This window comes from Rhamphochromis longiceps, linkage group LG7, assembly GCF_057381845.1.
Source record: "Rhamphochromis longiceps isolate RC_006_pf linkage group LG7, R_longiceps_female_GT1.1, whole genome shotgun sequence".
Taxonomy (NCBI): domain Eukaryota; kingdom Metazoa; phylum Chordata; class Actinopteri; order Cichliformes; family Cichlidae; genus Rhamphochromis; species Rhamphochromis longiceps.
In genome coordinates, this window is record NC_140563.1 from 19,043,982 (window position 1) to 19,070,722 (window position 26,741).

The 26,741-nt window shown below is 41.6% G+C and overlaps 1 protein-coding gene and 1 pseudogene across 5 annotated transcripts in view; both read left to right on the top strand.

The window, feature by feature from the left end:
• The first annotated feature begins 5,355 nt into the window (after positions 1-5,355).
• On the top strand, positions 5,356-8,117 carry LOC146665190 (uncharacterized; annotated as a pseudogene).
• Positions 8,118-16,615: 8,498 nt separating this feature from the next.
• LOC146665191 (DENN domain-containing protein 2A) overlaps positions 16,616-26,741 on the top strand; it is a 33,340-nt gene continuing 23,214 nt past the window's right edge. For 3 of the 5 annotated variants that reach the window (XR_014912572.1, XR_014912573.1, XM_085412720.1), the window contains exon 1: positions 16,616-17,023. The gene's annotated coding sequence lies outside the window, so the exon portion shown is untranslated. The remainder of the gene's footprint in view (positions 17,024-26,741) is intronic. The other 2 variants (XR_014912574.1, XM_085412721.1) reach the window with 1 other exon arrangement.

Below are 26,741 nucleotides of genomic sequence, written 5' to 3' on the forward strand. Positions count from 1 at the left end.
TTTTTCCTTCTTTCCCAGTCAGATCCTGTCCTGCAGGATAAACATCAGTGAGTGGTTCCCTGTATGCAGCTGTTACAGTTTGTGTTGGAAATACTTCAGCAAATACAGGAAGCAAATATCAAGAAAGCATTTTCAATGTTTTTACCAGTCCCTCAACTACAGAGAGCTGTCTGCACTCCCCCCGTTCTCCTCTGCATCTATCAGCTGCTGCTTGCTCCTTTTTCTCCTCCTCTTCTTCACACAATGTCCTGGGTCTATCCTCGTGTCTATCAGGGGTGGAGAGCCTCTGCCCAGACTCCCCTCACCTTCTCAGTCTCTTCTGACTCTGGATACTTGCGGAAGGAAATCAACCATGGCAGTTAGCAACAAAAGCAGCAGAAGTTTATCAAATATCTGCTAACTTGCAGGATGAAAACTGTTTTCTCTTATAATCACAGGGCTCGTAAAATCGCTAGCCCGACATCCCGGGGCTAGCGATTTTTCCAGTCAGGCTACCAAAATCTATCTCTGCCCTGCACGTGGCTATTGTAGGAAGGAAAAATATATGTCAATGCTTTTGCATTCTTTCGGAAATGTAGCTGGGTAATTGTGTCATTGGCATCGGTGAGCCACTGTCAATATGTGACATATTTAAATCGCGTTTGAATTTGTGCTTGTTTTTTGCTTTCACTTTGCAATCGCGCAAACTGTGTATAGAGAGCGACAGCACTGATTGGTGAGTGACAATAATTTGCGCACCAATTCCTCTGACATCGTCTTATTAATCGTTAGCTTACTATGCAAACATGACAAGTGAAATCTCCCGCAGCAAGCTTAAACATATGAGAGGTTGATCGCGCAGAGAATCGCTGACCGTTATGTGTGTGTGTGTGTGTGTAAAAGCAGCAGGATATATATTTTAGTTCTGCTGAGCCAAATAAGACAGGTCAGAATTAAGAAGTGACAGCCAAAGAAAAGCTTACCACAAAACAGAAAAGTTCTGACAAATCAGACTATAAGGCAAAAAGAAAGTGCAGCTTTATGGTTTCATGGACAAATTTCTGTGGCTGCAATATAACGAGCTAAATAACCAGGGCTGCACATAAGTGTTCCGCAGGTGCGCATTCGCTGTCAAAATAAAAAACGCGCACAAGATAAGAAGTTGCAACGCGTGTTTGCGTACATAAGATTTTCCAGAGGGGGACAGACACTTGTTTAGAACTCTTAAAGATGTCGAAGAAGCAAGCTCCTTTAAGCAATTACTTTGGTGTTCCTCCACCTCCAAAGAAATGTCCGAACCGCAAAAGAAGCACGTATTCTCGGAAAAGTGGTTGCAGGAGGTGAGCTGGCTTCAAACAAATGATGAACGCACAGAGATTTGGTGCAGAATGTGCCGTGAAAATCCCACTCTAGCGGACAAAAACAGTGCCTTTTATATGGACGCAAACGCGCGTTGCAACTTCTTATCTGGTGCGCATCTTTTATTTTGACAGCGAATGTGCACATGCGGACCACTTATGTGCACCCGTGTAAATAACATAATGTTCTGCCGGGTGTGTTGTTGGTAGGGCTGGGCGATATGGCCTAAAATTCATATCGCGATTTAATTTGAAGCATGTGCGGTAACAATATATATCACGATATATTCTTTTCTTCTGTATAACGTATTTTCCACACTATAAGGCACACTTAAAATCCTTTAATTTTCTCAAAAATCGAGAGTGTGCCTTATGTATGAATTCTGGTTGTGCTTACTGACCTCGAACCGATTTTTGCGTGCAGAAATCTGTTAAAAAATGTTGTAGTACAACTTTGGTAAGCCGCACGGCTTGATGGATAGTCAGAGCATTACGGCTGCTGTAGTGAGGAGCTTCGCGGAATAATCTGGGTCCAAAACTCCGTCTACTTCAGGTCCCAAAGTCAAACGAACACTAAGAGTTAAAAACTAAATTCTTTGATCTTTAATTAAATCATCAGCATTGCTACTTTATCGGGTGTAACAATTAAGTTTTACATCCATGCATCCATGAAAACAGAATTTATTAAAGTTAACGGAGTTACAAGTTAACAGGAATTTAGCTCGCTAGTTTACACCTAAACATTTCATACCATGTTCTGACAGAGATTTTTGAAACTAATTCAAACGTACAGCTCTGCTACCACTTCCAACATAAATGAAGACAGAAAACAAAACAGCAGTGGCATTTGCAAGGTTACTGAAGTTGGACTATCTGGTATATAATGTTGTGCTACGTGATTGCTAGCGACTAGAGCTGGGCAATAGACCGATATGTATTGCGAAATAACTTTTTCTCGATAGAAAAATTTAACTATTGCGATAGGCCTCACCGCTCTTGTCCTCTTAAAAAAAACAAAAAAACAAAACAAAACAAAAGAGGAACATCCAATCCAAATTAACTAGCGCAGAGCCGAACCAATCACAGCCGCAGCGTTACGTCACGTGACTTGTTACGTACAGCACAAGTGTCAAGCCGCACATGTGTATTTTTTTGGGAAGCAGCCAGCCGCCGTGCCGCCCGGGTAATGGAGGAAATGAGTGTGCCGACTAGAGAAAAATCAACTGAGAGCGTGACCGAAGGTTACCGAAGAGAAAACAGATGATGGTTCCAAGGCCGGAGAGATTGTCGAACTGAAGAGCCATAGAAGTCCCGTAGTGTGAAGGTATTTCGGCTATTTCAAGTCTGACAAAAAACAGAGTAGCTCGCACTGTAAATTGTGCCGAAAGCAAGTCTGGAAATACAATAAACCGGTGCATGCTCAATCTCTGACTGGAAGCGCTAATTTGTCATTCGGCTTTTGTCAGACTAAAGTAACTATTAAAACTGTTTAAAAAGCTAAGCTATACAACAAGGAGAAATTGAGAATTTCCTTTTAGTTCTCAGTTTATTTGATATTGACAAAAGTTAGTCACTTTGTCTGTTATTCTGTAAAACAAACTAAGATTTGTTTTTAGAATTAATATTTTGTTTCTAAGTGGAACTGACAATTTAGTCGTCTGTTTTGTTTGTTCTATTTTGAAACTTAAACGCTTTAGCGGCTGCCTTTTGTGTAGTTTGCAATATTTGCCTTCATTTATCTAAAAAAAGTCTCATGTTCCTTAAGTACATCTACCCTGTTGAACTTATTATGGGAAATAAATATTTAAATCAAAACAAGCTGCTGATTATTTGACATTTTACTCGTGAGCAATGGTACATTTAAATCTTACAAATATAGTTATATGGCTTACATCGTGATATATATCGTTATCGCCTGAAATGAAAAAAACATATCGTGATATGAAAAAATCTTATATCGCCCAGCTCTACTAGCGACACAGCTATGTTAGCATAACATTAGCACAGTGAAGCTGGAGGATGAACGCCAACTTTTTTTTCACTCGATAAAAGTTAACGTGAGGGATTCTGGTGGTTAGGGACAAATGCAATCGCATAGCAGGATGCTATACACGGCCCAAACTTCAGTCAGGAGAACAACTGAGATTATTCATCCAAAATACGAGGTTAGTTATTAATATACTGCAACAACATGGGAATAGAACAGCTCGAGAGAATTGAACATTAATGAATCAATGTTACGGAAGTGGAGGAAGCACGGTTTTTGGCTTTCCCCATATTTCAAAAGTGCTTCATCTCTTTCCTGTGACTGACGCCCGGTATAATTTACAGATGATAATGGTTTTAGCCGCTGCAATGCTTTCGACCAAAACAGGCGCAGCTTGATGACATCATCAACATGCGCTATCGCAATATAGTCAAAATCTCTATCGTTGGCCAAATTTATATCGTTTCTATCGTATATCGTTTATATTGCCCACCCCTAGTTGTTGGGTTTCCCTCGATTTCTGAGTCGACAAGCGCCTTTGTTACTGGGACCAGTAATTTTAAGAAAGGCCCCCATTAGAACCCATGAGAAATGCAAGAAATGCATTATTGCTCAGTCTGCAATATCTTTCCCAGATCAAACACCAATTGCAAATAACATACTAAAAATAAACCTGAAAAATCTGTTTAGAACAGCGTACTATGTTGCAAAGAGTGAACTACCACTGGCAAAATTTAGCAGTCTTTGCAAACTTCAAAAAGCAAATGGCCTCGATCTTGGTTCCACATGCCTCTTACCCGTGACTTCAGTGGAAATTTCAAATTCAGGATCTGACACAGACCGATTCATGTTCTACACAGTTCTTACAAGTTCTTAGAAATTTCTGTTCAATTAGAACCAAGTATTTGAGTTGATGATTGTAATTTTTGTTGTACAATCTTGTAATTTGTGTTTCAACAATATTTTGATTAATGTTTTGTTTCCGTTACAATTATACTTTAATGTATAATATTGTAAAGGAAACAAAACATCAATCAAAACATTACTCTCTTTTTTTATTTGGGCTACTTAAATTTATTTTGGGCTACCAAAAACTGAAGAGTCCCTGCCCAAAGGGCTACCAGGGATTTTGAAATTTTGCGAGCCCTGAATCACAAAGACACACTTGATGTATTTTAATCAGAGAAAGGAGAAACAGGACATGATCATGCATAGTGTTGGTCTTTATAACAAAGGTGACAGACTTGGTTGTTTGATATAAGGATGACAAAAACAGCAGGAAACAAGAGGAGGACTTATCCATCTACTGCCTGTCTCATTATTAGTGGTTTATAAAGGATGAGAGCTCTTTAAGGACAAACTTCAGCACAGCATGGTTGAGTCCGCGCCCTCAACACAGTTCGCGGGCCAAATATTTGGTCAACACTCTGCTCGGCGTTTCCTAAAACGTTTAAATACGTTTGGCTTCACACCGAAAAACAGACCCAGCTTCGGCAGAAACCTAAACTAACTAACCGACCAAAGAGCCGCGTTAAGTGGGGATATCACTAACATCATGTAACTTAGCCGAGGGTTCGCTAAATGTGACTTTTTAAGACTTTTCATTATGCTAACATTTGTTCCGCTGTATAGTTGAAGTGAGATAAAAGCCCAGTACTTACTTTCGAGTTTATATCTGGACCGCGTCGCTTCGACCGTCCGCCATTTTTCTTAAACCTTTGACTCGCAATGAATCCTGGGATATAGCGGGCCAACTCAAATCTGCTGCTGCGCAGCTGTGAGCGTGGGCTAGGGGCTTTTATCCGTGTGCGCGTGCGTTCTTTGTGACGTCACTGGCAGATCAAAGGAATTCGCTTTTGCTTTGATCTGTCAGCCACGTCACAGGCAGCTAAACCCTTAAATAGGAGCTCTCAGACAGACAAATCACTGCTCATCTGTTTGCAAATGTTCAACAGTCGGCGTTCTCTAAAACAAGAAAATTCTCACACCTTTCTTCTCAAAAGAAGAAAATCTCATTTTATTGATACGATAATGGCAACACACAGCGAAAATGAGATTTCAATCGTGGTCATAGCAGACCATATTATGCCACCTTATCAACAGGTGCTTTGAAAGGCTCTCTGAAGTTCAGTGGAGCATGATCAAAAATGACACATGCTACTCCGGCGTCCGAGCGGTGCTCGCTGATATGATTTGTGAAATCATTCAGATCGCCTCTAGCAGAATCCTGAAAGTAGCCCTTCCTATTATTCAGGATTGCATGACGAGGGAAGAGCCTTTAGATGCGGGAAAAATAATCCCGTTCCTTGGAGACTCGATTTCAGCCGCCAGCGCTCTTAATGTCCCAAAACAGCGACACGAGAGCGCTGACGAGCTGACACGGATGGTTGAGGAAGGGATCTCCGAAAAGCTCAGCAATTGAATTCATTACAAAAAGCCCCAATCTCCCGCAAGACCCCGCCGTTTATGTTAGCGGGAAATGTAGTAATATTGAAAAGCTGCACCGCATGGTTTGTCACGCTGCCTCGTGCCTTAAAATGCATGTAGCACGTAAGCTGCGCTGCCAGTGCCTGTCAAGAGGGTCTGATTCCGGTACAGAAAGTATGGATTCAAAGATGCCATTGCAACTAGCAATCGCAGAGATTTCTGCAATTTTGTCATCAAGCAGCTCAGATGGAGCGATGACAGAAAAAGATGAGGATGAGGAAAAAATGGAGATCCCACAAGAATCAGTTCTAACAGAACAAGACAAAATAACATCAACTGCAGACAGCCAAAGTATCCGAGCTCCAACCCCAGTAGAAGTGGTTGCAGCTGACATCTTAAATGAGATACTTGGGAACATGCATTCAAGCAGTGAAGAGCTCTGTGAGAGATGTAGCTTACCCAAACCTGCCTTTACTGCAGGATTAATTATCAACAAGGTGAGAGACGACTTCTCTAAATGTTTGCCATCCACCTCACACTCCGGGCTCAAAGCGCACAAACACCGCTTTTCCATGTTTGCGAAAAAACAGTTTGAAAAACTGCAAAAAGAGCTGAGACAAGTAATAAAGACAAACAGGAAATTTGTTGTTTGTCTACAAAACATGTGTAAGTTCCACAAGTATAAACAGTGTCCTCCGATGAAAGTATGGTTTTCAGTCCCCCTTTCAGTCGAGCCCCTTCCCGAAACACACTTCGCTACATACGTTCTTCTCCAGTTGAATTTGACACCATTAGATCAGAGGTTTGACAAGTTAACAAAGAAAGAAGAACACTTCATCATCCATAAAACATTGGAAGACTGTTTGATCTACTTATGACAGGTCGACTTTATCAAATTCCTGAGCCTCTAATGGGTAGAGCCCTCTCCGACACAGTCATCTCCAGGACTCCACAACCAGCACATGACTCAAACTGTCCCTTTTCTGCTGAAGTCCTCTATGTCTTCGTAGAATACGCAGTAGAAAAGTTTTTACAAAAGCTTTTACTCTGGGTGGAGAACGAGGGCAAAGATCAAATGATTGAGGACAAGGTTTCTGTGGCGATGGATGACATTCAGAACTTTATTAAAAGAACAAGGACCCCAACATAGGAAACAAGCACAGATTCAGATGGCAGTGGTAAAGAATCTGTTCCATCACCTCAAACACCAAAATCTGGGAGCATGTCACCAGAAAAAAGTTCTCTGGCACCTGAAAAATCACCTGGAACACCAAAATCTGGGACCATGTCTCCCAAAAAATTCTCTGCCAGCGTTTCAGGCTCTCTCAAAGATTCCTCTTTAAAGTCAGAGATGAGTTGTGTGTCAGGGTCATCTTCTGATGTTGAGAAGAATTCCAGTCAGTTCGTGTTCTCGCTCTTCCTGAGAGTCATCACCAAATCTAAAACGGACACTCAGCACTGGGTTGCCAGGACCGCTGCATCTACTAAAAAAGAACTAGACACGGTACTACACCGTCTGAAAGATCTGATACAGCCTGAACTCAGCAGCACAGAGTCCGCCACAAGTCTGACAAATAACAAGGAAAAGTTCATGAAGAAAATAGCCAAATACCTCATCAAGGAGTTTGGCTCCCCAGACAATGTCTTAAAGGTTGCGATGGCAAATGATTTGTCTTTTGATGAGGCTCTGATAAGGCATATAACAATCAGGCTCCAAATCATCCCCATTCCTCCAAAACAAGTCCAAAATTTCCAGGTTTTTTTTTCCTACTGTGGGAAAAGCTCTGCAAAAACCCTTTAGGTGATTCATTAAAGCCAGCAATGATTAACATAACCATTCTGGCTTTTCCCCACTGCCCTGCTTCTTTTAATATCTTGAAGCAGAATCTTAGCACCAAGTCAAAAATTGAAAGCATCACCATCAAATTTTATGATCTGCCCTCAAATCCAAATTTTAACAACTGTAATTCAGGCCATCTCGTCTCCATTTTAATTCCCCCACCCCAAACCGGTTGCAGCGATGGCCGCCCCTTCTGAGCCCGGTTCCGTTGGAAGTTTCCTCCTGGTAATGTCTCCTAGTATTTGGTCAGAGGGGTGATCATTTGATTGTTGGGGCTCTCTGTAGTACTGTATGGTTTTGACCTTACACTACAAACAGGGAGGAGACTTTGTGATTTGGGGCTTGATTTTTAAAATATCTAATTCGGCGTGAAATAAAAAAAAAATCCAAATTAAAAATACATCCAAACTTTGCGTTTTTCCTCTGTTGTCAAATATGTAGAAAGTGTTGCACGTGCGATTTTAGTAAATTTGCATCAAGATGCCAACATGTGTCTGTTTGTGCTTATTTTTAATTCTAGATGTAGACCTGCCATCTGAAAATTAGCACCTAGCCCACTTTGAACGATTTCTTTATTTCACATTTTTATTTCACTTACCTTGTAGAGCCGTGGTTCTCAAACTTTTTTTGCTAGGCCCCATTTTGGCTACGTCCACATGTACACAGTAACTGTGTGTGTATGTAAGCATGTACAAACTGCAGATAATAAGATTAACAACAACAGTATTTTGCCTATATCCTCCATTGTAGAAATTAATCTCATGTAAATAATAACGTGGGGGCATACCGCCACGTAAAAAGAGGCGCACACTTTGACGTTGGGTGACAAAATCTCTGTTTACCTCGTCCATATGTAAATGCAAAAACGGACTTTTCGAAAATCTCCATCCTGGCAGGAGTTTTTTTAAAAAAATCTCAGTTTTCAGTGATCAAAAACGCCGTTTATGTGCGGACGAAAGGCACAAACGCATAGAAAAATCTGCCTTTTCAAAAATACCCGTGTACGTGTGGATGTAGCCTTGTTTTACAAGAACATTTTCGCCCCCTCCCGACACAAACACATCCTCCAACCACACACACACATATTTTGTTTTCAAACTCCATTGCAGTTTATTTCACACCTCAAACCTTTTGTAAACAATTCAACAAATAAAAGTTAACTACAGTAAATTACAGGTTGCAATAAAATAAATTACTTCCTCCTTTAAATAACAGAAAAACCTGTGTAAGAATATTCAACACTGTCTGTGAAGGTTCTCAGTCATCCAGGTCATCGTAGTCAAAGGACTTCTTTAAAGAAGTCCAGACGCTTTTCTTTGCAAGCTTAAAAAAGTTAATTTACCTGTTATTACCACACACCAAATCCGGTTGTTGGTACTTGCTGGCTTGTGTAGCCACTAGGTAACAAAAGTTCAACACTGCCCCTAGCATCCTGGAGCACTTCTGTTGTCTTTTGTACGTGTTTTGAGTTTTTATGTGCATCTGAGTTTTTACGTGTTTTGGAGTTTGTGCGTGCTTCGGAGTTTGTACGTGTTTTTGAGTTTTACGTGTTTTGGAGTTTGTACGTGCTTCAGGGTTCGTACGTGATTTGAAGTTTGTATGTGCTTTGTCTGTAGGGGCCACCGTAAATATACTTTTATTTATTCACGCCACATAAAATGTAATAAATAAATCATATAATACAAAAATCAACTATTCACATTTCAACTTTTAACTATTTAAATTTTCAGCTTTTTCCTTTTATAAATTTAAAGTGAAACAACACAAAACACTGCAAACCACAACACAATTAAATATAAATTATAATGTGAAAACAAAAAGAACATGCATATTCTCTGTCATATGGACCTGCATGACTAACTTTCTGAATGCAACTGAAAATAGTTGTGGCTGATTACTATCCGATTGTTAAGTGATGACGTGACGAATCCTACTTCCGGGCCTAAAGTAGTCTGCATTTAATATGGCTTTTGTGTTGTTAACATGTTTAATGTTATGTATTTTCTTCTATTTAATCTCAAAAAGCTCCTAAAACAGTCAGTGATCACTGTTGACCTCCCTCGGCTTTTATTACCGCTAATCATTTATTTAAGCTCAGTTTTTAAAACCTTAGGATGTAACTACAGCCCAGCCCATGCAGCAGTATATGAATGACTAACCTCGTATTGTGGATGAATTATCTCAGTTGTTCTCCTGGCTGAAGTTTGGTCATTTTACAGCATCCTGCCATGCGATTACATTTGTTCCTGACCAGTGTTGGTCAAGTTACTTGAAAAAAGTAATCAGTAACTAATTACCGATTACTCCCCCAAAAAAGTAATCCCGTTACTTTACTGATTACTTATTTTCAAAAGTAATTAATTACTTAGTTACTTTTTAAAAACACGATTTACAACCTGAATAGGTGATAAAGCGATAGATCTTTCAGCCCAATTCTACTTTTTCTGCATAATCCATCATACAAAATGTAATCAAATGGAAAAGTCTCTTTTTAAAACTTGTTTTATTAGTTTTAACCTTTTAAACTTTATGCATCAAGCAAAAATTAAATTATATGCAACATTCTCTGACTGGAAGAAATTTGTTTAACATTTAAACCTATTTTCTGCACATTCCAGCACATAAAATATTTTTTTTGTGTGTGTTTACACTCACTCTTTCAAATAGATGCAAGTAAAACACAGCAGAAAATAAATAACATCAAAGACTAGTGGTCCTGTTGCTCTATTTTCACCTGTAAAGCAGGAGTGGCATAGGCGGAGGTTTACCCTGGTGAAGGTGTGCCGCAGCGGTCAGTGGAAGAATCCGCGAGTTTCTCTGTGAGTTGCCCATTACGTCGTAGCGCACTCGGTGCTTGCTTGGAAATTTGGGGGGGGGGGGGGGGGGGGGTTCCCCGTCACAATAAGCGCAGCGTCCCGGTGTTGTGTCTGGTGCTGTGTGAGTGCCTCATGCAGCTTGCATAAGGCGGTGACCGTGTCCGCTTATTGTGGAATATAAACGGCACTTATAATGACCGATGTAAATTCCCGAGGTAGATAAAAAGGACGACACATGATGGACAGTAGTTCCAGATTTGGTGTGCAGGAGCGTGTGAGAGGAACAACGTTCGTACTGTTGCACCAGTTGTTGTTCACCATTAAACACACGCCGCCTCCCCTTGACTTCCCCGAGTCCCGTGTCCTGTCCATGCGGTGAACCGAGAAGAACTCGGCCGGCTGGATGGCGTGGTCCGGCACCGCGGGGTTCAGCCATGTCTCGGTGAAGCAGAGGAGATTGCAGTCCCGAATGTCTCTCTGGAACTTTACCCTGGCCCTGAGGTCGTCAAGCTTATTCTCCAGTGACTGGACGTTGGCGAGCAGGATGCTAGGCAGAGGTGTGCGGTGTGCACGAGCTCTCAGCCTGTTCGTGACGCCGGCTCGCTTCCCTCTAGGCCGCCGCTTCCCTTTGTTCTCCCTCAAGATCTCACTCGGCCAGCTCGGATCCGGAGTTAAAAACTTCGAATTGTGAGTACATTGTATACCAATAGAAACAAGAGTGTCACTGTCATACCTAATGTACCCAATGGTGATGATTTTGCCGATTTAGAAACGCTGAAAACTAACTTAAAAAACAAAGACAAAGAAAAAGTGGTCGGAGCAGTCGTGACGGCAGCCGACCTCACCGGCGCCATCTTAACGCTCTCAACATTTCTGCCCGTGCGCGCTCAACTCTTTCTCTACACAGTTATATTTGTGCCACAAAACAAGCTAATCACTGTTCTGGTCTCCAATCAGCTCGAAATGACGAAATGCAATATCCCAGAATCCATTTCGTCCAAAACTCAAACGAGGCAGTGGCGGAGGAACACAGAGTGGCGGAGTTTGAAATATTACTCTTTCTGGGTCACAAAATAAACTTTTAAGGTATTTTCATGCGAGAATGGTGCTGTGTAAACTTCAAATATCTGCTCGATTCATCAACACATCACATATTTGCATAAGTGCTCTAACGTTTTCTGAGATGCCTGTTAGCCTCCGAGCACTCTCTCCTGTACAGTACAAAATCGCTACATCGATCGCCAGCAGTGTGACTCTGAAGTGCTGTACTGTATGTTTGTACGTTTTTTCCCCAACAAACGCAACAATGTCGACGAAACGTTTTGCACCGTCAAAGGCACCTGTGGTAGGACCAAAAAGGCAGAGGAAGATAACTATTGCACAAAAAATTGGACTTATGATTCATTGATTCATTAATGTTGAATTCTCTGGCAGCTGCTCTATTCTCATGTTCTGTACCTGAAAACAAGGTTTGATCTTTGGTTTCATTCTATAATACTGGACTTATTTTTCTACAAAGGTTTGAACTTTGAGAGTGTTTAAACAAGAGAGAAAGTGTGAAAATGTTCGTGCGAGTCTAAGAAAAGTGTGTAGGGGGTTTTGTACAGCCTTAAAACATCTAAAATAATTGTAAAAAATAAAGTTGGTTACTTTGCGGATTTCACCTATCGCTGGTTATTTTCAGAATATAACACCTCCGATAAACGAGGGACCACTGTATACAAATACTGAGAAATATAAAATTTGAATACTTTCTCTCTTTTGCTCTGTTGCGCAGGGGAAAAAATATCGACAAGACGGTGAACATCATCTACAGATATATTCGGAGGAGACTGTGCATTGGTGGCATTTATGAAAGAACCATAACATCTATTACAATAATAATAACATTAGATGAAAGAGGACAACAATGGCTAAGTTTTTCTAAGTTGAACGGTATTGAAGGAGATAGCGACCAAAAAATATACGGAAGATGAAAAGTAGAAGAACAATACTGTGGATGCTTAATCAGCATCCACACTAATTATTGAAGGTCTGTGTAAAGATGTCATCTGATCCATAGATGGAGACATATCACACACGATTCTGGGAGCCTGTTCAGTCTGTTTTTCCTGCTCTTATCTTACAAGAAGGATGCAAGGGAGAAAAAACGGAAGTACAAGGGTCAGAGAGGTGATCTAATTAATGCAATTGAAATATTAGAACACCGTAAATGCTGAGTTTAAGTAAGGATACAATTTTATGATGTCATTTAGCTACATAGCTACAATCTATAAAATGTAAAAATAATGTAAATTTAATGGAATCAGGTTAAAAGAAATGTGCTTGGTTGATATACATTCAGTTTACACCAAACATGTTGTCATTGATGATTATTACTTTGAATAAATAAACCGTTGACTTTATATGTTTCAGGTGAAGTTTACTCAAGATTTTTGTATAATGAAGAAACTTTTTTGTGTGGTGTCATTAAAAATGGCCCAGTTGCTCATTCATAATGCTGTAAAATAAGTCTTTTGTTTTATAACCAAGTATTCCTTAAGAAAACAGGCGTCACTGCAGGACTATTGCTGTGATTCAAAATAGAAGTAAGGTGACAGGAGTAAGAAAGAGGAAGAGAGGATAAGTTATGAAACCATAAACAGTTTTGTTATGTTTGTTTTACTCTTTATGGGGAAGTTGAGAAGTCTTATTCGAAAGTAGCAACTCTCTGTATGACTGTAAACGATAGCTATCTCTGAAAAGCTTTGACATTTATTTTCTTGATTTGTTGATAATTACAAAATAAAAAAATGTTCACAAAAACAAGTGCGGTGTGACAAAGAATTGTGTGTTTATTGGAAGTGCGTGCCAGGATATTCCTGAACAAATTTCCTTAGAGAGTGCTCAGGCGTTTCTTTATCATTTTTCCGTAATCATGGATTGCAAGTAAAACAGCTTCCAGGATAACAGGCTAAGGGAAAGGGCAGCACAGGGAACAAAACACACTTTGGGTGTGATTTCAGTGCCACTTCCTTTGCTAAAAACAGAGGTCTTGCAAATAGCCTACTATGCACCATCAAGCACTGAGAACTTGTTTGAGTTGTGTTCATAGTCATGATGTGACTCCCCTGGACAGTGGGCTCAGTACACTCTCAGGATCCCAGCTGTAGGCTTGATAGAGGACTCAGCAACACAATAAGGTGGCATAAATGCCAAACAGATGTTGCTAGCCTCCACCTTCCACCCTATTACCCCCACAGCTATTGAAGGACAAGCTAGGCTTTTTAGATCTCTCTTGCATTTCAAAGGGGAGGTCAGGGTTTAGGCTCAGAGATCAGCAAGATAGTTGTTTTGCTGAAGTAATGCTGTTTGAAATTTTGTGAAGGCACACCCAGGCCTGATTACTGTCAGACCTGTTCAATCAAAAAAAAATACTTAAATAGAACCTGTGTGACAAACTGAAGTAGGCTTAAAGATCTCAAATAGCTGCACGAGCAAAAGAAACAGCTGACAAACAAATTCAATTCAGTTTTATTTATATAGCGCCAAATCACAACAACAGTCGCCTTAAGGCGCTTTATATTGTAAGGTAGACCCTACAATAATACATAAAGAGAAAACCCAACAATCAAATGACCCCCTATGAGCAAGCACTCTGGCGACAGTGGGAAGGAAAAACTCCCTTTTAACAGGAAGAAACCTCTGGCAAAACCAGGCTCAGGGAGGGATGGTCATCTGCTGCGACCGGTTGGGGTGAGAGAAGGAAGACAGGATAGAAGACATGCTGTGAAAGAGAGACAGGGATTAATAACAAGTATGATTCAATGCAGAGAGGTCTATTAACACATAGTGAGTGAGAAAGGTCATGCATCATGGGAGTCCCCCAGCATAACTAAGGGAGGATTCAGGGTCACCTGATCCAGCCCTAATTATATGCTTTAGCAAAAAGGAAAATTTTAAGCCTGATCTTAAAAGTACAGATACTGTCTCCCGAATCCAAACTGGAAGCTGGTTCCATAGAAGAGGGGCCTGAAAACTGAAGGCTCTCCCTCCCATTCTACTTTGAAATACTTTTAAATAAGAACAACAAGTAAGCCTGCAGTGCAAGAGCGAAGTGCTATAATGGGGTGATATGGCACTACAAGGTCATTAAGATAAGATGGGGAATGATTATTTAAGACCTTGTATGTGAGGAGCAGGATTTTGAATTTAATTCTGGATTTAACAGGAAGCCAATGAAGGGAAGCCAATACAGGAGTACAGCCAATACAAACAAAGTAATTGACATCTATCAGCCTGGGTTACAGAGCCATGTATAAGGCTTTGGAACTCTAGTGAATCACAGTGAGAGCCATTATCCACTAACAAAGAAAACTTGGCCCAGTGGTGAACCTTAAAAGGAGTGGCCAGCCTACCAAAATTACTCCAACTCATCGGAGAGGTCACAAATGAACCCGGAACAACATCTAAAGAACATCTAAAGAAATCCCATGGGAGGGTTTTGAGGAGAAAAGAACTTTTTGGAAGGTTTGAGTCTGGTGTAAAACTAATACAGCATTTCATAAAAAGAACATCATACCAACAATCAAACATGATGGTGGTAGTGTGATGGTCTGGGGCTGCTTTGCTGCACCGGGACCAAGACGATTTGCTGTAATTGATGGAACTATGAATTCTGCTGTCTACCAGGAAATAATGAAATATTATATCGAGCCATCAGTTCGTGCAGCAGGACAATGACCTGAAATACACTGGCAAGTCCACCTCTGAATGGTTAGAGTGGCCCTGTCAAAGTCCAGACTTAAATCTGGCTGAGATCCTTTGGCCTTTTGACCTTGAACAGACTATTCATGCTCGGAAACCCCCCGGGGTTACTGAATTAAAACAACTCTGCAAAGAAGAGTGGACCAATGAGCCAGTGTTATGAAAGACTCCTTATCTTCTGGTTATCACAAACACTTGATTGCAGTTTGTTCCAAGAGTGGCACAACCAGTTACAAGGTTTGGATAACTTTTCCCCCCTCTAAATAAAATAAACGCTCGAAAAACTACATTTTGCATTTACTCTGGTTATTTTTGTGTCATTAATTATTTTTTGATGGAATCTGTAAGTGAGACAAATAAGCAAAAAAAAGAAAAAAAAACTCAGAAGGGGGCAAATACTTTTTAACAGCAGTGTATGTGTGTTATTAGTTATCTATGGTGGAAAAAACTACCACAGAGTACACACTCTGAAACATGAATCACCCAGAGTCAACACATGACTGTTGTACAACTTTACATTAAATATGTTTTCATATTTTGGCGCTTTGACATTCTTGTATACAGAAACGGTCACACCAATAAATCATATTTCAACTTTAATGGACCCATTAAGCAAAAAAAAAAAAAAAAGTAACTAATGCTTGATTAAAGTATACAACACCTGCAGGCGCTCACAGAGCAGTGCTGCTGTTAGGTAACATTTTTCAATCTAAGATGTGACATGTCTTAGGCCTCTTTAACATCTATTTCACTGCATGTTCATGTGTGATTTTTGACAGGTTTGGAAGAATTTATGTCTTTAAGCTTCCAATAATGCACTTACTAAAGAGAGAGTGTGTGTGGGTTTGAACAAGTTAATATTCAATGGCCCTGGTCATCAGTATGCCTGTCTGGTCTTGTTTTCTGCTTTCTCCACAGGATCATTGAGTTACCCTGCTGCCTTGGGCTTAAGATGAGGAGCTGAATTCCTCAGTCTGTATTTCCTAACACGGATAGGTCAGTAATCAGCTCAAACCATTTTTCTCTTTGAAATCTCTGAAATCTTACCACACAGACACACACACTGAGCATTTGGAGCACTTAACTACCTGTGGTTGTTGTTGCCACTGATTTTTGGTCACATGTGAAGTCTTTGAGAAGATAAAACTGATTAATTGGCTCCCGGAGTTGGATTTTTATTTATGTATTCACTTGCGCTCAGCTTTGGCCCTTCCTGCGCCATTCTTTCAGTTTTTTCCCCCCTCCACTCGGTTTCCCTAGCAACCAGGGCTCCAATCACCCGGCCAGCTGCAGATTAGTTCAGCAGTGGGGGGTTTAGGTGGGTGGGAGGAGTTGTGGTGGGGGGGGAGGGGGGTGATGATGGAAAATGAAGAAGGAGGAGAGAGAGCGAGAGGAGGAAGGAAGAAGGGGAGGGGGTGGCTCGAGGGAAGGAGGGGTGGGAAAAGTTTGAGAAGGGGCGAGAGAGAGAGAGCGAGTCAGTGTCACTGAGAGATAGGGAGTCTCTGAGTGTGCGTTTACGGCATAAGGAGCCGTAAAGGTTTTAGTTCGCAGGCAGAAGACTGAAGAACAGAGGAGGAGGAGGCATATCCCCAACTTTGTGACTTTTTCAGAGTATTTTTTGTACCCTGCACCCAGTGTCTTTTTTCTGTGTGTATACGTGGGAGGTACTGACAAGGGCAATGCAAAGTGAGAGAAGTGAGAGGCAGGGGTAAGGCTGCTCAAACTTCAGGAAGAGAGAGAGAGGAAGAAAGGCAAAATACTCTGATGCAAAGGAAGCATGCAAGTGGATGCTGTCTTCTGCGGGGTCAGGATTCGCAAAATGAGAAACTGCCCCAGGAGCACTTCACCAGGGCTCACCCAGCTCAGAAAGGTAAGATTTCATTTCTCACATGTTTCTATAAATTATTGTTTTTACTGAACTAAGTGAAAACTTTTTTCCTGGGAAGCTACTGCTACTTTTGGTTTTTTTTTTTTTTTTAAATTAGTATTGGCAAAGGATTTAAAGCAATCTTTGTGCGTTTACAAGTCGTCCTCACATATAATGCTTGTTTGTATAAAGAAAGCGCGTCCATGTTTCTTCAATGCAATATGTACGACAGAAGTTAGGGTATGGTTTCCTCTGAATTTTTATGAGTCACCGGTTATCCCGGACTGCTTTGGCTGCAGTTAAGGTATCCTGAGTGTTGCTCAAATAGTCAGTCAAAAAAACATCTGAATCAAGTCCACGGATCTCAGCTCTCTGGACCTCTGTGAGCTGTTTGTGCACATGCGTGCTCAACGGTTGTCAGCTCTCAGCGTTTATTAAATGAAAACAGCGTGTGGGTAGATGGTCTGGTGACAATTTGGATAATGGTCAAAGTGTGTGCTGCATTCCAAACTTGGCTTGTTAAGGGAGAGAGAGAGAGACAGAAAAGAGGGGATAAGTGAGATGAGCATTCTTCGTGGTGAACAAAGGCACCTCTTCATGCATTGCTTGTGTTGTTGTGAGGGGGCAAGCTTGGGTGGAAACCTCAGGTAGTTCCAGAAAAATGTCAGCTTACCAATATCGGGAAATGATCTGTATGCACGAGTATGCATTAGTGAGAGTTTGGAGCTGGGATAAAATGTCATTACACTTGAGAGCCTGCAGTTCATATGTTATAATATACTGTATGTGCTGTAGTCATTAAACAGAGGTCCACAACAGTACTTTTCTTCTTTTCAGTTTTTCCTGTTTAGCAACCTTTTATCTTTGGACTCTGGTTCACAGGACAGTGTGGATTATGTAGATATCCACATCAATAGCTGTTAAGTATCTCTTTAAATATATAGACAAGTTGCACAGTAACCATGGAGAAACAGAAAACAACCAGAAGGAGTCTTTTTTTAAAAAAAGAATGAATGAAAATATAGTGCATCACAATGTTGGCTATGCTGCAAAGTGAATATGTGGCATGGCTGTAAAAAGAGTATTTAATACTACAAAATCACCACCTACATATAAAGAGGTCACCGTTGTGAATTATTGTTAAACTATAACTTACTGTAATATGTTGATATGTCCCAGGAGATAATAAAAAAAGCACCATGATGTTAAATTCACTGTAAACAAACACAGTCTTGTTTATCTTCTTTCTCAGCAAAATTCTTGAATGCATTTCCTACCTCTTAAAACAACATTACAAAATTTTATTTGTTTGGAAATATTCCGAAACTTGCTGGAGAAACTTCATCTTTCCATCATTGTTGTACTGATGATATGTGGTATTGCCAAGAAAGCGGAACGCCAGCCGTAACATCTCCTCTCCGTTTCCTTCAGCAAATATGGTTGCTTTTTGTGTTGAAAGCCAGTTGAAGTAGAAATGCCCATATAAGGCGGTTATATTTGTCTGTCCTTTGCACCTATGTAGTCTAAAGATGCAGCTACCAACCATACGTGGTAGCATTAGCTCATAACTTTGCGCTCCACCTTGTTATCCAAACGTGAATACTTCTGTCTCATAAAAACAACGCATTCTATGGCGTGCACACGCAGGATGAAAAACACTGCTCTACTATGCCACTAGTGGTCAAAGAGACAATAATAAGTTTGATACAGTACTTTCTGTTTCAAAGCAGATTGTAAAACTGAAGGATCGTCTGCCATGTCCTGTAAGCAAAGGATGGCTATCAGTCAGCCAATATAATCCATCCCAGTGGATTCCTCAAGTCTCCTCGAGTATTTCAGTCTGTTGGGTGATCATTAAACCCAAGAACAAAATCCTTGGAACATGCAGCACTGGAATATTTATATTTCTGACTGAGGCGCAGCCAAACTTTTTTTTTCCTGTACTTTAGGTTCACTTAAATGGGTAAGGCTGGGACGTTTATTGAATTGAGAATGGCTGACTCCCCCAGCGTTGCAGAGAGAAGGTTTATAGAGCTGGAGATAAAGACACAGGGACCATCTGTCTGCTAGTCAGCAAACTTATAATAAGTGAGCTGCAGTCTTTTCCTGTAAACACATTGTGTCTGTCTCTGTGTTTGTGTCTGGTAGTAGTGTTACTATCATACACACACTGGCCTGGCAGATTGGATTTTTGCATTCTGAGTTAAGATCGGAGGCTAATTGCCTTCATGGCTGCGGTGTAAGACAATATGCACTGTAGAGGAAAAGTCAGCACTTGTGACTTTGCATTCATCACACAGGATTTCTACCCTCCCTATTTTTCAGTCATGCCCCTCCTCTGTTACTCATTTTTGCTCTCAGCCATTTGCTCCACTTTTCCCTGTTTGACTTTTCACACCAAAATCCTGACACACTCATATCCATGTTATTTTCACTCAGCGTCCATCTATGTGTTCCCTCATGATAAACACACTTAGACACATCAACACATGCAAAGCACAAGGGCTTAAATCTACTCAGAGAATGTTTCATCAGCATGTATTCATTGTGTGTGTGTGTTTGGGGGGGGGGGGGGTCCTGAATTCTGAAACACCAGATGTTTAGTATTGTGACAAATTGGTCATCTTTCATGAGTGCACTGGCTTGTTTTTTTTTTTACTTGGATGCATACTGAAGTGGAGAAATAAGTCTTGATTCATTGGAATGACTCACTAGAGTACGAGTACATCCAGGAAAGCAGCGTTTTAGCTCCGTGCTGACGCAAAGGTCTCTATTTTGCAAGAAAGTTAACTGTTACGGACCTGTTTTTACGCGGACCCACACTTTTCATGGATTTGTTTTGCAAATGTATCAGACAGCTGTGCACACATGAAGCCCGTGCACATATCTGTGTACTGCAGTTTCACTGTATTGTGTGCATATTTTAGCAGTGTTTCTCTGTGTGTGTGTGTGTGTGTCCGTGACATCTGTCTCCTCTATTGTTTTCAACTCCAAAAAGTGACAGCAGGCCTTTAGGAGGTTACGGCCCATCCACCCCTCCTCTTATAGGCGCTCTGCTCTTGACAGCTGCTCCGCAGGGTGGCGTGCAACTTAAAGACCCCCCCAGGCCAATCTCCTACAGCCGCCGTTGTTACCACAGTGACATACCCTGAAAGAACAAGCGATGGTCAAAGAATTCCTCTGGTTTCCAAGTTGTGGTGGCAGTGGGCATTTATCTGTGATGTTGTTAGATGGCCATGGGTTTAATCATAGTAAAAAAAAAACAACCTTTGATACCTCCTCTCTCTCTCTCTCTCTCTCTCTCTCTCTCTCTCTCTCACACACACACACACACACACACACACACACACACACACACACACACACACACACACACACACACACGGATGCAAGAATAATTCGTACCATCTTAGAGACCTGGAATCCTGTTTCAACTCACATAAATGCATATATTTATATTTATAATGCATACCATCACACTGGATACTGGAGTCATTTATCCAGTTGGCAGCTGGCCATATAGCTTTCAAGTTCACCCGTAACCTTGACACAAACACACACAAATACACACAGAGAAATCTGGGTGCCCCCAGCCTCTCGCATGCAAGCTGTCGCTCTGTCTGGCATCTTCTCTCTCTTTCAATGTCTGACTTATATTAAAAAGAGCTCTGACCACAGCCAGAGGGAAAATGGTTGCTGTGACACTAATTGGAACGTTTAACAGGACATGGCATGCCGAATTTCTGTCCTGCTGCGCTGTTTACATAGACAGCGGTGCAGAATGTGAATCTCTAGCAGAGAGATGGGCATAGACAGAGGCAGCTGCAGCTGGATGGCAGGTTGTTAGATGTGGCCTTGGAAAATCATCACGGGAAAACCAGTGCTGACAACCACCATCCAAACCAAAGTGCCAGCCCCGTGTGGCTTTGTAGCCTGTGCCCGTTGGCGGCGTGTGGCATAAACCCGAACACACACATGCACGCACATGCGCACACACATGCAGAAAAACAGGCGCAGACAGATTCAAACAAAGACATGGAAATACAGGCGAGAACGTTTACAGCCTCACTGGTACAAAACCTTTCCATGCACATCTACAAACACTGTGTTTAAGAAGAAACATGCATTTACTCTTTGCTTAACATCCCCAACTTGGTGGGAGTAAAAAACATACTTGTAGGTGGAGAAGGCTGCAGTCTGGAAAGGAATGTGTCCATCTGGGTTCAAAGTGTAATTATAATGTGGCTGTACACCTCATTGATTTGGGCTCAGGTTGCCTTGTTATGATGGGCATTCCAAGCAAAGTGGGAAAAGGTTAGTGCACAGTTTGAATCTCTTCTCTTTTCTAAATTTACAGGTTGTTTACCTGTGAATTTAGTGATCTACTCTAAAATGACAATTAAAACAATACTTTATCTGGACCTGGAGCTGGAGATTTCATCAAAGTGTAACAACATAATGAGTAGATGCCCCAGACAATCTGCAGACACAGAGCAGCTTTGATCATACCAAATCACATCTAAGCACTGTCTTGTTAGATGGAGAGAAAGTAGTAGTTGTCTCTTTGTCTGTCTCCAGCTTAATTATGGTTTTCATAATGTAATTTCTGTATTTTATTGCAATACAGTTCAAAGCTTTATTGGCTGGTTTGCAGTTCTAGTTTAGCAATATTTAACTAAAAAAACAGAATACATTTTTGCACAAGTTTCTTCTTTGTAAGTTTTTCAGTGACTCTGGTATCATACAGAAATTATAAATCAGTTAGATGAACTGACAAAATGAAACACCTTTCTTCTTGAAGACACGAAAGCGGAAATGCACGTCTTTACATCAGTTTACTTTGGCTTGCTCCGCTGGTGCTAAACTCTCTTCATCCACCGGCGCGCTCGGCCCAGGCTCGCAGTTGTCGGTCAAGGGGTGTGTGGAGGTCAAAAACGTCAGCTCTGACTCTGGAGTTTGCACTCCAGAAGAGCACTTTCCCAAGCTCTCGCCTTTTTCAGCTCCCCCAGGGATTGGCGGCGAATTACAAAAATCTGTTTCTGTGCAGGCATGCAGAGGAGCAGGGGATGGGATGGGGGGGTGGGATCTCTGGTGGGAATTCTCAAGTGAAACCCTTAAAATATGAAACCGTGAAAAAAACAGGAAGGAGAAAGAACGAGAGAGAGAGAGAGGATTTTTTGACATTGGAGCTCAACTCAGAGACTGTGGCTTTGAGGAGAAATTTGATCAGGGGCCCAGAGGATAATGTTAGTGTGCTCAAGAAGCCAGGTTATTGTTGAAAGGATGTGTAAGTCCACTCACTGCAGCACATTCGCGCAGGCTGAAGCTTTCTCCGAGAGGAAAGGTTTTACCATTAGGCTCAAGAAACCCACATTGTGTGTCAGCACAGTATAATATCAGATAGCCATAAATGCTGCTTACTGTTGGATGTGTTTTCCCCACATGAATTATGGCGTATAAAGTGACGCTTCCTCGCATGTCTGTAAAATCCTGGCCCCTTGGGTGCTGTTGATAGCAGAGCCAGGTCTCAGGTGTCATGCCCTGGGATTGTTTCCATCTCTTCGAGGGCTTGGTAAAACATAGACATCTATGGTTGTGTGACAGCAGTAAGTGTGCGTAAGAGGCGCCTCTATCGCTATGCTACTTGCGGGTGTTAAGAAATCATCCGCTGAAATTCATCACATCAAATAGAAAGTCTCATTGCCTTTTGTTTGGCAAGATTTCCTGTCAAAGACCATACTTACTATGTAAGTGATAATTTATATGAGCTGCAACTACAGGTGCTCCTAGACCGAGACCTTGTTTCTTAGCATAGGGCAATCCCATTGTATTTGTGGGATAGGAGCTGAATGTTTTACATTTTAATTTCTAACCTCTGCACATCTGGTGAGTCACTGAGTAGTTTGTGACTATCAGATTGTCTTTTTCTGACACTCCTTCCTTGAGTTTGGTGTTGAAAATGTGTTCTGTCTTTTGTCCTGTCTCTATCCCCTCAGCGCCAGCTGGTTGTGGCAGATGGCTGCTTCTCCCTGAGCCTGGTCCTGTCTGAGGTTACTTCCTGTTAAAAGGGAGTTTTTCCTTCCCACTGTTGCCAAGTGCTTGCTTATAGGGGGTCATTTGATTGCTGGGGTTTTCTTTCTAGTGTTGTAGGGCCGTTACATTACAAAGTGAAGTGGCTCGAGGCAATTGCTTTGTGATTTGGTGCTATATAAACAAAACAGAATTGAATTGAACTGAAAAATGTCATTCTAGTTATGCAGAAAATCCCAAAAGCACTTTTTGAGCACTTTGAGATTTAAACTACATTCTTCCAGGTTTGCTCAAACTAAAGTGGTGTATTAGCTGTAAAGGTACCCTATTTTGGACTTAACAGGGACAATGTTATGGGGGTAATGTAGGCCAAACTGAAAGCTGAAAATTGGCCTTGGAATGAGTTGGCAAGGTCTTTGGTCTTTGGAGCCAGAAGGGTAATTGGGAGCAGACTGGGGATGAGTCAGAGCTGTGCTGATGGGAGCTTTGTGTCAGTGGACAGGAGGGGCTGACAAGTCCATGGGAGGGATTTGGCGAACAGATGCTCCACCTCTGCAAGGAGAAGAAATACGACACGCTTTCCCAGATGGGGGGATAGAAAGAAAAAGAGATTTGTTTGCTATGCCTACAAGTCAGGCTCATCATCCTTCACTTCTATTTTTTCTTCTCATTTTGTTCACGAAGCTTTTCTTCACTGATGGAGATAGTTAATGCCTCTTAGTAGCCTCTGAGCTTGTGTTGTTGATTAGTAAAATCCATTGTTAAGATGGAGGAAATATTTTCAATTTTCCACCGGGTCAGTTGAGTTTTTAAAAAGAAAGACTCAGAGGATCAATCTGATTTTCAGCATTTATCTTGCAAACAGTGTTTAAACGTTCTCCCAAACATAATCACAATATCACATTTAAGTCTTTAGTGTACGACTGACCTGCTAACCACATGAAAAATGGAAGCCACAAATTCTAATGGAGTTAAAAGCCTGAGATGAATCATTTATAAACTCTTGACAAGTGGAGATCAAGTGCGAAGGACTTTTGGGGAGGATTTTGCTGAGCTTGTGTGGAGTTTTCCTTCTGCTTGTTGCCATTTTGACCTTGTGGTAGCCAAAGTTGTCCCATTTATCAAAAGCAAACCCAAGTTCTTACTGTATGGGGTGAATTTGTAAGCAGAAACACTTTGTGCGGAAAAGCCCAATGACTTCATTTCAGGAGGTTGCTCTTACTTAAGCTTCCGGCGAACTGAATCACATTTCCTATTCATATGAGTGCACAAAGACAAACAAATAAATAAGTACTCACTTGATGTGTGAAAAAGCCTCACAAATGGTGTCGCATTCTGTTGCATGGCTGTGCCTTCACGCCCTAATTGCGCCTGCAGTGGCTTTCTTTGTCACCCCAGTCATAATTAAGATTTGTTTACATTTTCTGAGGTAATATTTTGGTCCATGATCCCAGCTCCCAGTGGGATAGACTCTAGACACCAGTCATCGGGAGTCTCTTGTTAAAAATGACAACCACAATAACAAGAAATGCTATACAGTGGGGCAAAAAAGTATTTAGTCAGCCACCGATTGTGCAAGTTCCCCCACTTAAAATGATGACAGAGGTCAGTAATTTGCACCAGAGGTACACTTCAACTGTGAGAGACAGAATGTGAAAAAAAAATCCATGAATTCACATGGTAGGATTTGTAAAGAATTTATTCGTAAATTAGGGTGGAAAATAAGTATTTGGTCACCTCAAACATGGAAAATCTCTGGCTCTCACAGACCTGTAACGTCTTCTGTAAGACGCTTTTCTGTCCCCCACTCGTTACCTGTATGAATGGCACCTGTTTAAACTCATCATCTGTATAAAAGACACCTGTCCACAGCCTCAAACAGTCAGACTCCAAACTCCGCCATGGCCAAGACCAAAGAGCTTTCGAAGGACACCAGGAAAAGTATTGTAGACCTGCACCAGACTGGGAAGAGTGAATCTACAACAGGCAAGCAGCTTGGTGTGAAAAAATCAACTTCGGGAGCAATCATCAGAAAATGGAAGACATACAAGACCACTGATAATCTCCCACGATCTGGGGCTCCACGCAAGATCTCATCCCGTGGGGTCAAAATGATCATGAGAACGGTGAGCAAAGATCCCAGAACCACACGGGGGACCTGGTGAATGACCTGCAGAGAGCTGGGACCAAAGTAACAAAGGTCACCATCAGTAACACACTACAACGGCAGGGAATCAAATCCCGCAGTGCCAGACGTGTTCCGCTGCTGAAGCCAGTGCATGTCCAGGCCCGTCTGAAGTTTGCCAGAGAGCACATGGATGATACAGCAGAGGATTGGGAGAATGTCATGTGGTCAGATGAAACCAAAGTAGAACTTTTTGGTATAAACTCAACTCGTCGTGTTTGGAGGAAGAAGAATACTGAGTTGCATCCCAAGAACACCATACCTACTGTGAAGCATGGGGGTGGAAACATCATGCTATGGGGCTGTTTTTCTGCAAAGGGGACAGGACGACTGATCCGTGTTAAGGACAGAATGAATGGGGCCATGTATCGTGAGATTTTGAGCCAAAACCTCCTTCCATCAGTGAGAACTTTGAAGATGAAATGAGGCTGGGTCTTCCAACATGACAATGATCCAAAACACACCGCCCGGGCAACAAAGGAGTGGCTCCGTAAGAAGCATTTGAAAGTCCTGGAGTGGCCTAGCCAGTCTCCAGACCTCAACCCCATAGAAAATCTGTGGCGGGAGTTGAAAGTCCGTGTTGCTCGACGACAGCCCCAAAACATCACTGCTCTCGAGAAGATCTGCATGGAGGAATGGGCCAAAATACCAGCTACTGTGTGTGCAAACCTGGTAAAGACCTATAGTAAACGTTTGACCTCTGTTATTGCCAACAAAGGTTATGTTACAAAGTATTGAGTTGTATTTTTGTTATTGACCAAATACTTATTTTCCACCCTGATTTACGAATAAATTCTTTACAAATCCTACCATGTGGATTCATGGATTTTTTTTTTCACATTCTGTCTCTCACAGTTGAAGTGTACCTCTGGTGCAAATTACTGACCTCTGTCATCATTTTAAGTGGGGGAACTTGCACAATCGGTGGCTGACTAAATACTTTTTTGCCCCACTGTATATGCGACATTAGAAATATAACAATGGATACAATGGTATATTTAGAATGGACTGATAAGCAAAAACACACACACAGGGAGAAATTAATTGTTTATGGTATCCCCCCACAGTTCCTGTCTGCTTTTGAGGCTAACCCAGTTTCAATGCTGTCTCACGTCCATCCTCCTCTTACAATGGAGGGAGAGGGCCAAGGGGACACACCACAGCGGGGCAGGGGGATTATCAATGGGTTTGGACAGCACGTTGCACAATGTGTGTGCATATGTGTGTTTGTCGGTGAGTGGGCACTTTCCAGGCTTGTAAAAGTGTTTCTGTGCGTGGCCAAATATTGTACACGGGCACTCATAGTCAGAGTCTTTCTGTTTGGATTTTCTCCAAGGCCTTGCTATGGAATCAGCTTGGAAAAGCAGCAGGGGCCCTGAACAGGACACAAAGAGAGAAGCAGAGAGAGGGAGACTGCAGAGTTGTGATAAAATTCCATTTTTTATTTGCCAGACCATCTCCTCCTCTTCCTCTCTGTACATTTTTTCCTTTACCATCAAACCGTTC